This window comes from Mastomys coucha, unplaced genomic scaffold, assembly GCF_008632895.1.
Source record: "Mastomys coucha isolate ucsf_1 unplaced genomic scaffold, UCSF_Mcou_1 pScaffold22, whole genome shotgun sequence".
NCBI lineage: Eukaryota > Metazoa > Chordata > Mammalia > Rodentia > Muridae > Mastomys > Mastomys coucha.
Genome location: NW_022196905.1, coordinates 195,175,453 through 195,188,434, shown reverse-complemented (window position 1 = coordinate 195,188,434; position 12,982 = coordinate 195,175,453).

Here is a 12,982-nt window from a genome sequence, read left to right as displayed (position 1 = left end):
CAGGAGGATTCCTGTGTGCTGGCATCATTGCATCCTTATGACTTCCCCTCTATTTGTCACTATCAATGGTTTGTCTTCCTTTTCTGTCTCTCCTTTACAAACTATGTGCCATTACTTAATACATCCTTCAGAAATTAGTGGTTATACCACTGGTTTTCAAAATGGCTTTGGTGACACCAACAGGGGCCTTGGGTCCCAGAGCCTCCCTTAGGGATTGTCTAAAGGCGGGTGCCTGCCGATATATCTATGACCCTTGGCCTAATTGACAGATAATGTGTGGAAAACTTGGCCCAGGATGTTCTTGATAATATATGCAGTTTTGCCCTCCTGCTTTCTCTCTGAAACTCTATTTATCCCTTTCTCTCTCTCTGTAACACTGTATGTGTGTGTGTATGTACAGATATTTGACTCCTGTTCTTCATCAAAAACGTACACATTTCTCACTCCCACACACACATTGTAAGGCACGATTGAGTTTTGTATTAATTTATTAACTTTTTATTCTTTTCATGTTTAATCTCTTTTAGATTCACTAGCTTGATTCTGACTCCTTTGTGGGCACCAATAGCACATATACCCGCCTGAGTTCAACATGCAATAAGGGACCTACTTCTCTGGGACTCTATTTATGTTTTCGTCCATATATTAAGCTCTGTGTATTCTTGGAGAACTTTCTGTAGACTGTGGTCTCTTTGTCCACGTGTGAAGCAAGTATTTATATTGATGTGTATCCATATTCCAACAGATATGAAAACACAAACTCACAAAATACCTTGGGAGAAAGATATATTTATTTAATTTTGAGCATGGTTTACTAGGTGAGGTGGGACCAAAGGAAAGGAGTGGAACATGTTGTTTAAAAAAAAAAAAAATGTCCAGTGCAATTTCTAGATATGGATGCTCTGAAGTGTGTCTGGAACCTGAAAGCCCAGCCACACCTTTGCATTTTGCAGAATTGATATTGGAACTCTACTACTTTACTTCCTAGGACATCCAGGGATTCCCTTTTGCTTTTGCAGAGTCTCTCTTTGCCAATATCTCTGCTTTTTTATTTCTGTCTTCTTTATCTCACTACTGTTTGTATTCTCCCTTATTCTTCTTCCCTTCACTTCCTGTCTGTGATCTCTCAAAACCTCCTTTTGAAATCAGTTAGCATACTTCCAAGTTTTTCTCTGGGCTTTGCTGAACTGATTGAGTCATTTCTTCCTCTGCTCCCAAAATCCACCTCCTCAGGACCTCCTCTCTAAGCTGAGGCTGTTCTTTGTTGGCATTAATAGAGTAGTAGAGAGCTTGTTTGGAAGTTCTTTCAGGGAAGTGCAGCTACTCCTATACCTTTGACGAAGGATATATCCTCCTCTATTCAGGGAAGATTGTCCTTTTTGACTGAGCATACAGTTTTGGGAAGGACCCACATGGAGTGGTGAGGGAGGAAGAGGACATCCCCATAGGAAAAACAACAGTATCAACCAATCAGACCTCCCCAGAGCTCCCAAAGACTAAACCACCAACCATAGAGTATACTTAGAGTGACCCTTGGTTCCATCTGCATATATAGCTGAAGATGTCTTTGTTGGGCATCAGTGGGAGGAGAGACCCTTGGTCCTGTGAAGGCTTGATGTCCTGGTGGAGAGGAATGCCAGGGCAGGGAGGTTGGGGTGGGTGGGTGGGAGAGCACTCACATAGAAGCAGTGGGAGGGGGTATGGGATAGGGTTTTTTTGGGGGGAGAAGCCAGGAAAGGGAAAGGAGATAACATTTGAAATGCAAATAAATAAAATATCCAATAAAAATACAAACAAAACAAAACAAAACAAAAAACAAAAACAAAAAATGAGAGAGTAGTAGTGAAAATTATAAGCATTTCAAAACTGCTGGGGAAAAAGCTGATGAAGCAACGAGAATAATGAAGTGGAACCAGAGCAATAGAGATGACTCAGCCTTGAAAGTACTTGCTGTTCTTGCTGTGGAGTTAAGTCTTGTTCCTAGCATGCATACAATGTGTCACAACTTACTTTAACTCCAGTTTCTGGAGATTTGGTGTTCTCTTCTTCCCTGAGGTTCTAACTGACAGATCTTCAAGCACATTTAAGAATGTAAAGCACACCTACAAATCAACTATTCCAATTTCTTATGAGTTATCCTCATAAACAAACAAACAAAAAAACATAAACATACAAAAAACCAAAGCAAGCAAACTCCATACCTAGCAATTATTCATTTTAGTTAGCTAATTTTCTCCCTTCCTCCTTCCCTTTTTCCCTCCCTTCCTACCCCCTCCCTTTTCCTCTTCCTTCTTTCTCCCTTCATCTCCATGTTTCTCTTCTCCTTACTACTTGCTTTCTTCTTCTTCTCCTTCTTCTTCCTCTTCCTCCTCCTCCCCTTCTTTTTCCTCTCTCTCTCTCTCTCTCTCTCTCTCTCTCTCTCTCTCTCTCTCTCTCTCTCTCTCTCTCTCTCTCTCTTCTTTCTCTTATCCCTTGGTTTCTAATATCTTATCTCAATTGAACTTATGAATATGTGCACTGTGGTGGTGACTTTGTACTTTGTTCCCACTGAATTGTAAATTTTACAAAGAAAGTAGTCTGTGCATAGAAAGCTTTTGGTTTTTTTTTTTAATCCAATTGATATATACCTTCAGATAGAGATCAAGGTAAATCCATAATTGGGAAAGGTGGAAAAAAAAAGTGTTCAGTGTGATATGCTCTTTATAATAAGGTTCTTGCTCTGTGTATTCATTGATTCATTGATGAAATTATGTAAGATCTGCCAGAGCTTAAAATAATAATGATTATAACCTTAATTTTTCAAGGAAGAGAAAAGGAGAAAATCAAACTGAAGTGGAAAATATATACCAGAAATACAGGAATTCAAATTACTACAGGGTTATGGTTTTATATGGGTAACTTCAATGAACATTGTAAAGAAGTGGAAAAGGTAACATATGGGAACACATATTAAAATTTCAAAATAATTTAACACATAAGAAGCTTATTTCAGATTATTAAGGAAATAGTGTCCAGGAGATAGAAAAGCTATATATAATGGTTGTAACATAAGTATATATAATGGTTTGAATATGCTTGTCCCCAGGGAATGGCACTATTTGGAGGTGTGGCCTTGTTGGAGTAGGTGTGTCACTGTGGATGTGGGTGTGGGTTTAAGACACTCATCCTACAAACAACAATATGAACTAACTAGTACCCTCAGAGCTCCCAGGGACTCAACCACCAACCAAGGACTATACATGGTGGGACTGATTGTTCTGGCAGCATGTGTATAGTAGAGGATTGTAAAGTCGATCATCAATGGGAGGAGAGCCCCTTGGCCCTGTGAAGATTTTGTGCCCCAGTGTAGGGGAATGCCAGGGCCAATAAGTGGGAGAGGGTAGGGTGGCAAGCATGGGGAGGGGGGAGGCAACAGGGGTTTGTTCTTGTTTTTGTTTTTGTTTGTTTGTTTGTTTTTGGAGGGGAAACTGGGAAAGGAGAAATCATTTGACATGTAAAAAAAGAAAATGTCTAATAAAAAAAAAAACACTCATCCTAGCTGGATGAATACTAGCTAGAAGTCAGTATTCTGCTAGCAGCCTTCAGGTGAAGATGTAGAACTTTCAGCTCCTCCTGCACCATGCCTGCCATAGGCTGCCATGCTCCTCCCTCGATGATAATGAACTGAAACTCTAAACCTGAAAGCCAGCCCCGTTCAAATGTTGTACTTACAAGAGTTGCCTTATTGTGGGAAAATCTCTCAGATTGCCAAGAAAGTCTTTGAGATGCTTTCTTGATTAATCTTGATTAATCTATACATGGATGTGTAGATCAGAACTACATCTGGACAGATGATTTGAGTTGTAGCAAACCATGAGGAGCAATCCAGTAATTTACTAAGCCATTTCTTCATGGCTTCTGTTTCAGGTTTTGCCCCCAAGTTCTTATCCTGACTGTATTGCTGGTGTGATTTCTGCCAGTAAAGAACTCTTGCCTGTTTAGTGCAAGATGAAATAAATCCCTTCTTCCCTAAGCTACTTTTGTTCTTAGTGTTTATCTCAGCAAAAGAAACCCCAACCAAGGAACATGGTATTGAAAGAGGAGGATGGGAGATATATCTAGTATATATTATATACTCATATATATTTATATAATATATCTTAGAGAGGCATAGAGAGATTGGGAAAGGAAGGAAGGAAAGAAAGAAAGAAAGAAAGAAAGAAAGAAAGAAAGAAAGAAAGAAAGAAAGAAAGAAAGAAGAAAGAGAGAAAAAGAAGAAAGAGAGAAAAGATGAAGGGAGGAAGGAAGGGAAGAAGGGAAGGAGGAAGAGGAGTGGAGGAAGTTAAAAGGAGTGCTAATGCTTTCTGAAAAATGTGCAGTATCACTGATAAAACAAAGTACATTTCACAAGGGTTTAGCTGTTCTTTCAGCAGCAGTTTGGAACATAAAGAGCTATAATTAAGCATGCAAATTTAATGTATCCACCTGTAAATGTGTGAACTTGCACTGTAGTAGCATACATATTTTTTGGAGGTCTATTTTGTTGTTAAACTCCACCATCACAGTAACTTTTCTGAGCCACTAGATGTCAGGATCCAACAATTCTTGGGAAAGAATTACACTGCCTTTTTATTTTCCTTTGCGACAGTCTTTCTTTTCAGCCATTTTCTCTGCATATAAGAAACACGAACTAGAGATTGTATGCTGTTGATAGTTTCAGACACACAAGACAATCTCCTGGTTTAGCTGATATTCTGATTGTGAGTTTAATGGTTTTTTTAGACATAGAGATCAATAATGATGTCTAGCCAGGCAAAACACACATAGGTAATGGATATATTATGTATGCATGCATGCAATTATAATTCATATTCTTATGATATCAAAAAAACTGCCTAAAACTTGTTTCCCTCTTCAGTTCTCTCAGCAACCCTTTATTATTTATTTCATACACTGTTTCATGAAAAAAAGTGAAAGCAGAACTTCCTTTTCCATTTTTACTGTGTTGCAAGTTTTATTCTTTCTTCCTTTGCTGTGGTTGTAGTTAGATGTTGCCATGGTCCAGCACAACTATTGCTTTCTTATTACCTAGAGGAATGTCTTATACATTGAACATGAAACATAAAGCCACAGCTTTGTTAATTTTCTCGATCAATTCATAATAGGAAAATAGTTTTTACAGCAGGTTGTTTCACTTAAGCTAAGTGATGAGTTTTAGTGAAGTAGAGGATAATACTTAATGTGTATAACTAAATATATTTATAATACATAATATGTAAATATCACTAAATTTCCTGAGACAATAGTTATTTAGGGTCTTTGATTAACAAGTCAGAAAATGTGTGTTTCCTTTTCTCTAATAATTTTATCCAATACCTAAGTTTAGGGAGGGAACAAAACTGAAAGAGAAGAGATGAATGATGATAAACAGAGATTATGTCCTTAGCCTAACTATGACATGCACAATCAAATGAGATCAAATCAACACTTTGCCAAAGTTGACAGTGGGAAAGTATACACAGTCTATGTATTGTGCTTGGGACCATACAGAACTAGCCACTGTGAACACAAATTTCTTAAACATTTGTGTGTCAGTAATTTACTCTTTTTAACTGGCTACAGTTTAGATCCATTTATCTTTCAGAAATTTTGTGTATTTTTTTTTCTATACAAGTTGTAAATACAATCTCTTCTCTGGGAAATGGTAGTTACAGACTGACTGTAAAAATCTATTCATTTAACAAACTTCAATTCATTCCATCTCTTTGCAAGACATTTTGCCAGGTTCTGTGGTGAAGGTACAAAGATATATTCAAAGGAATTTCTGTCTCAAGAGCTTAAAATGGGCCATCTCAATAAATAATAGTATCTTATAGTCTTGATATCCCACTAGTGCTTGAGGCCCATAAAGCACAACTAATTAAAAAGATATTGAATCATTTTACAAATGATAAAAATCTCACAGTCCATTTTACATACAGAGAAATCAAATCTTACAAGCCAGATCTCTTTTTTAGATGGAGCAATTGAAATTCTTAGAAGAAATGGTATGCTCTAGGCTATATAAGAAACTGGAATTATGTAACCATTTTCCATAGCATATTGTTGATATTTTGTACTGCCTACTATGAAATCTTGATTGAAACCAATTTGTCAAATAACAGGCAAAACACCAAATATGAGTTAATGAATATACTTTCACTCAATATCACGGTTAGCATACTAATGTTGTAAGAGGGCTGGCTGCTGAGCGTTTAGTATTTAGTGGAAGAGGATTTGTTTCAGATTATATTGAAAAATATGTAGTATTTTCCCCTTCTTGTACTTTACATTGGATACATTCAAATGCACATTGATACTCCCTCTCTCTGTGACAAAAGGAATGCTGAAGGACATATCTGTCACTCAGGCACAGTGAGCAGATGGAGTGATTTTTTTTTTTTTCTATACAGACAGCTCTGAGGAACTATTCAAAGAGCAAATTAAACAGACAACTCAGTCTCAATCTGCCTTCACATTATAGTATAGGTTTTATGGAAATCCTGCTTTCTTTAACTGAATCTTGTGTGGAACTACCCTATAAATTATTATCTTAATTAATCACTCTGTTCAGCAACAAACATTATCATGGTATTTTATGGCTTAGAAGTAATTTTTATTATAGATTTGGGTGACTTGAATTTTATCTTTAAAAATATTGAGATTAAAATATAATTAAAACATCTCTCCCTTTACTTTCCTCCCTCTAAACCCTCCATATACTCCTCCCCACTCTTCAATTCTGGCCTCATTTTTCAATAATGGTTAATGCATAGAACCATTATGTTAATGCATATAACCAATACATAATCATATATGTATTTGTATATATAACTTGTTCAGTCCACATAAAGTTACTTGTATGTATTTTTTTCAGATATGCTACATGACAACCAATTGTTTTACTGTTCCCTGAGAAAGATCACCTCTCCTACTCCAGGCTTCGTTCAGTTGCCTATAGCGCTTTGTAGGATTGTGGCCTTCTGGACTTTTCCCCATAACTGTGGCAGGTCTATTGCTGTTATGCATGTTCAGCTCTCATTTGGGTAGTCATGTTGATGATAAGTGTTAGAAAGAGCTCCTGATATTATCTGGAGAAACAAACTTAAAGAAAACTCCCTGATCCTATGGCTCTTACCATCTTTCTATGTCCTCTTCTGCAATGTTCCCTGAGTGTAAGCTAGAAAGTGTTTGTAGCTGTGTTAATTGAGACTGGACTCCACAACTCAGCATTTTGAGTGATTGTGGCTTTTTATAGTCGTCTTAATCTGCTGCAAAGAAAATTTTCCTTGATGTGGAGTGAATACTACAAGTATGTCTGAGTATAAGAACAAACATTTATAGCCTGTTATTAGGGACCATGCTATTAGTAAATTAGTGGTTACAGATCCTCTTTCAATAACCAAAATTTCACTGGCACTGGTATCCCTCTTTTAGAGTGAGTTTTAAGTTTACATTGAGAGACATTAAATTCTGTAAAGGTATGTGTTTGTGCCACTATCATACGCTTAGGGCCATCTTGCCATGTTGGTCATTGATGCAGTTCATCAAAACTGTGTAGGACTTTTGGTTTCTTCCCTCGTTTGGAAGCTTGCATGGTAAAAGCTAGTTCTCATGGTGGGAGAATTCAGGTCAGTTCTAGGTCAGAGGTCTCTGGGTCCTGTTTCTGAAGGGCATTATGTCTTTAGGATAAACGACTTATCTTCCACCTCTGGGAATGTGGCCAAGAGTAACAGTAATAGACTGTGTTTTTTTGGAGGTATTTTTTAAACTCTTTGGTTAATAACAATAACAAATAAGAGGGTTTATCATGTCTGGTGCTGGGATTTTTGTTAGGTAATCTTTGGAGTGCAACTAGAGCCCATCAGTACAAATGAGAAAAGTTAAATTTTATTCTTTAATGTTTGAATATTTTGCAGCATAATAATAAACAGATTCTGGATGAGAATTATTGCTAGCAATCCATGTGTAGTGCATATGTTACAAGATGTATGTAAAAAAAACTATGAAAATGTGGAGATGCAAGAATGAGTACACCCAATAAGAAGTAGATTACTTCAATCACTTAATATTTGACAAAAATATATGCTGGGGGGAAATATAGTCAACCAACAGTGTTGTCTACATATAGAAGAGTAACATTAGAACCTTTATTTATCAACTTACACACACACACACGCACACACACACACACACAGAACTTAATCCACATGGATCAAAGACCTAAATATAAAACCTGCAATATTGAAACTTGTAGAAGAAACCATAAAGAGAACACTATATGATATAGCTGTAGTGAAGGACTTTCACAATAGAATTCCCTTTGCCTAAGAACTATGGCCAATTATTGACAATTGGGGTTAGTACAATTAAAAGGCTTTTTCATGGATAAAGAAACAACCAAATGTGTGAAAGGATGCCAACAGGTAAGGTAGAGTATTTGACAACTGTACATCCAACAGAGGATCAACATACTGAAAGTATAAAAAAACAAAGCAGTTACCCAGTATTTTCTTAAATGAGCCTCGGTTATAGTTACCCCAAGATATTTTATATTATTTGTGACTATTGTCAAGGGTGTTGTTTCCCTATTTTCTTTCCCAGCCCATTTATACTTTGTATAAAGGAAGGCTACTGATTTGTTTGAGTTAATTGTATATTCATCTACTTTGCTGAAGTTGTTTACCAGCTGTAAAAGTTATCTGGTAAAATTTTGGGGATCGCTTATGTGTAGTATCATATCATTCTCTACATAGTTATACCGTGAATTCTTCTTTGCCAGTTCCTATCCACTTGATCTCCTTTTGTTGTCTTATTGCTTTAGCTAGAACTTCAAGTACTATTTTGAATAGATATGGGGAGAGAAGGCAGCCTTGTCTTGTCCCTAATTTTAATGGGATTGCTTCAATTATTACTCCATTTAATTTGATGTTGGCTACTGATTTCTGTATATTGATTTATTTATGTGTAGGTATAGGCTATGACTTCCTGACCTCACCAATATTTTTAACCTGAAGAGATGTTGGTTTTTTTCAGCATCAAAATTAAATGTTCGTATGTTGTTTATTTTGAGTTTGCTTATATAGTACAGTATGTTAATGGATTTTTGTAAAATGAACCAAACTTGCAAAATATCTTGGGTAACTCTAACCAAACAAATGAAAGATCTGTATGAAAAGAATTTCAACTCTCTCAAGAAAGAACTTGAAGAAGACCTCAAAAAATAGAGAGATCTCCCATGCTCATTGATTGGCAGGATTAACATAGTAAAATTGGCCATCCTCCCCAAAACAATCTAGACATTCGGTGCAATCCCCATCAAAATTTCAACACAGTTCTTCAAAGACATGGAAAGAGCATAATCAACTTTACATAAAAAAGCAAGTATAGGGAAAACAATTCTTAACAATAAAAGAATTTCTGGGGGAAATCACCATCCCTGACCTACAACAGAGTAATAGTGATAAAAGACTAAATGACACTGGCACAGAGGCAGACAGGTTGATCAGAACAACAGAATTAAACATCCAGAAATAAAACCACACATTTATGGACATTTGATTTTTGGCAAAAAAGCCAAAAAATACAATGGAAAAAGGAAAGCATCTTCAATACATGGTGCTGGTCTAACTGGCAATGGGTATGTAGAAAAATGATCCATACTTGTCACCTTGCATAAAGCTCAAGTCCAAGCGGATCAAGTACCTCAACATAAAACCAGATACAATCTAATAGAAGAGAAAGTGGGAAAGATCTTCAAACTCATGGGCAAGGCTGGGGGCAGGATTTCCTAAAAAGAACTCCAATGGCTCAGGCTCTAAGATCAAGAATTAATAAATGGGACCTCATGAAACTAAAAAGCTTCTGTAAGGCAAATGATATAGTCAGCAACCTATAGATTGGGAAAGAATTTTCCCTAACCCCACATCTGATAGAGAGTTAATATTCAAAATATATAAAGAATTCAGAAAGTTAGTACAGAGGGGTATAGAGCTAAGTAGAAAACTCAAAACAGAGGAATTCCAAATGGCCAAAAAGCACTTAAAGAAATACTCAAAGTCCTTAGGCATCAGGAAAATGTAAATCAAAACAACCCTGAGTTTCTACCTTACACCAGTCAGAAAGGCTAATATCAAAACCTCAGGTTGGAAAGAATGTGGACAAAGAGGAACACTCATCCATTGCTAGTGGGATTGTAAACTAGTACAACCACTCTTAAATGCTCCTCAGTCAAATACCTTAGTCCACTACTCTTTTGTTTGGTTGGTTTTGGTTTTTAAGATACAGTGTCTCTGTGTATCCCTGGCTGTCCTGGCACTCACTTTGTAGACCATGGTGGGTTCAAACTCACAGAGATCAGCCTCTGCCTCCCAAGTGCTAAGATTAAAGGTGTGTGCTACCACACCCAACCTTAGTCTACCAATAAATAGGGCCTTGCTCAAAATTTCAGGAGATAGGACATACATTACGAGATTATTTATCCTAATGTAACAGGGATGGCTTCTACCCAAATTCCTAATAAAGATATTATTCTGCTTGGAAAAAAACAGATACCTTAGTCACTATTATTCTCATTTTTAAAATTGGAATTAAATTTATGGTATCATGTTAAGCAAGGCAAGGGCTGTGCCATTGAACTAAAGCTTTTTTCACTTTTTTATCTTAGACAGAATTTTACGAAGTTGTCCATCTGGGTCTTGAACTCACTGTGTAGCCTAGATGGGTCTTGAACTTATGAGCCTCCTGATGGAACACCACGAGTAGCTGGGATTACATATCTGTCCCTTTAATCTGAAGCCTCCTATAACTGCCAAGCATTTGTTAACCAAGACTCTTTTTTTAGTATTTTAATTTAATTTTATATTTATATATAAATAAAATATATTTTATTTTATATTATTCTTTATTTTTTATACAGGGCTTTTTGTATAGTCCTGAATGTCCTTGTACTTGTTATGTAGGTCTGGCTGGTTTTAAACTCACAAAGACCCAGTTGCCTCTCTCTCCAGAGTGCTGTGATTAAAGGTATGTGGAATCACACCTGCCCAGTGTTACTTTTGATGTACATTTTCAAATATACATCAACAGCTTTCAGTTTTCATTGTGACTACATTGTAGATTTTGATGTATATTCCATGGTTAATTCAAATTAGTCAATTTTGTGTGAGAACTTTTAAAGTGGCAGGTGACTAAAATGTTGGTGTTTATATTTTTTCTTTTACTTTACTGTTCTAACATTTTCTGATACTAAAGAGGATAAGCATTAATTTCAATCATAGAAGATGCCATATGTTTTTTATGTTACATGGAACTATTGTTTTATTCACTAAATCAATCACTCATTCCTCTTAATTTGTCATTCTGTTTAGCCTTTAGTCATTATAGACAAATAATTACCAATAACTAACTATAAATTAGTATATATACAGTGATGTTAATGTAAAACATGACCTATTAAAAGGTTTAGTACCTCATATAATGGTATATCTAAATAATGCTTTGCAATAATGAGGAAAAAATGCCAAGCCAACACAGAACAAATTATGAATTCCATTTTCTTTGAAGAAGATAAAATACAATATAGAAAGAAAGTTTATTTCCCAATTAATTGTACAATCATTAGGGTTAAATTATTTCCATTCTAGTTCCTTAAAAGAACACATGTTTATTGTTTGAGAACAAGAATTAGGTGATTGTGCACAGCTTAACTAAATCACATAGTCAGGGTAAAAGCACACTGTAATCACAGACCGATTTCATCTTAAGGCTCAATTCACATGACATCCACCTCTAAGCTCATTAAGATTCGGTTCAACTCTGTGTTCTTCCAGCTGTCTCTCTGATAATTCTAGCTCATTGCTATCTGTTTTCTGTGAAGTATGTAACATTCTCTGAAAAATGCAAAACTGCACATTTTGTTGGACTCATATGGAAATTTATTTTATTTTATTTTTTTATTTTATTTTTATTATTTATTTATTATTTATTTTATTTATTTTATTTTATTTTATTTATTTTATTTTATCAATGTTGCTCATCTGGAAGATCTTATTGCATATTAACCATGTGGTTATTTTGTTTTTGAGCTAATCAATATCCTTAATTAAAGTAGCAGATTTTCTTTCTATGTTATATACTGATGCTTTACAAAGACTTACCTAATAGCAGACAAACTTTTTTTGGAATTTTGTCAATGTCCTGTTGTTATGAAAAATGCTCTGGGGATGACCAAGATGTCCAAAGAGTGGATAGTTGAACTAAGTATATTAGCACATGTATTTGTATCACATCCCTTTGATCCTTGCTCCAAAGAATGTCAATTATGCTTGCCAAGAGTGTTGAGCTTTGTATTCCTACTTTGCATTTTTGATACACAGACTGTAATCCTGACTCAACTCAACTAAATACAGTTTTCTTGGTAAATTGAACTTCTGAATTTCAATTTTCAATTTTTTTCACACTTAAAACTGTATACATACATAAAACTTTTATTTTAACAGCATTTATAAATTCTTGCTAATACACCTAACCCTAACCCTAACCTTAACACCTCATTGAAAAGTGAGCTATCAAGAATAAATTGACTTTTCCTTGACTTCTAACCACCACTGCATTAATGTAGTTATTCCAGGTCATGATTTCTAAAAGGTCAGACAGTCAACTTATTCTGGTACTATTATTTTGTGCATTTTATTATTCTCTAATTTCTGTTTTTGCCCTTTTAGTGGACAAAGTTCTATGTAATATGTAGAGAATATTCTTATAATGATATGCCTCTCTGTGTTACTCAGTATCCTTACCAAAAAAAAAGATACAGATGATGGCTGATATCCAGAGTCAGGAGACAGTATTTCAAATGCAGTTGGTCTTTCTTCTAGAATGCAATATATTTGTAATATGTCATAATGTGATTCTATGTTAAGAAAATAACTTGGCAGCATAGTAACAATATTATTGAATAGAG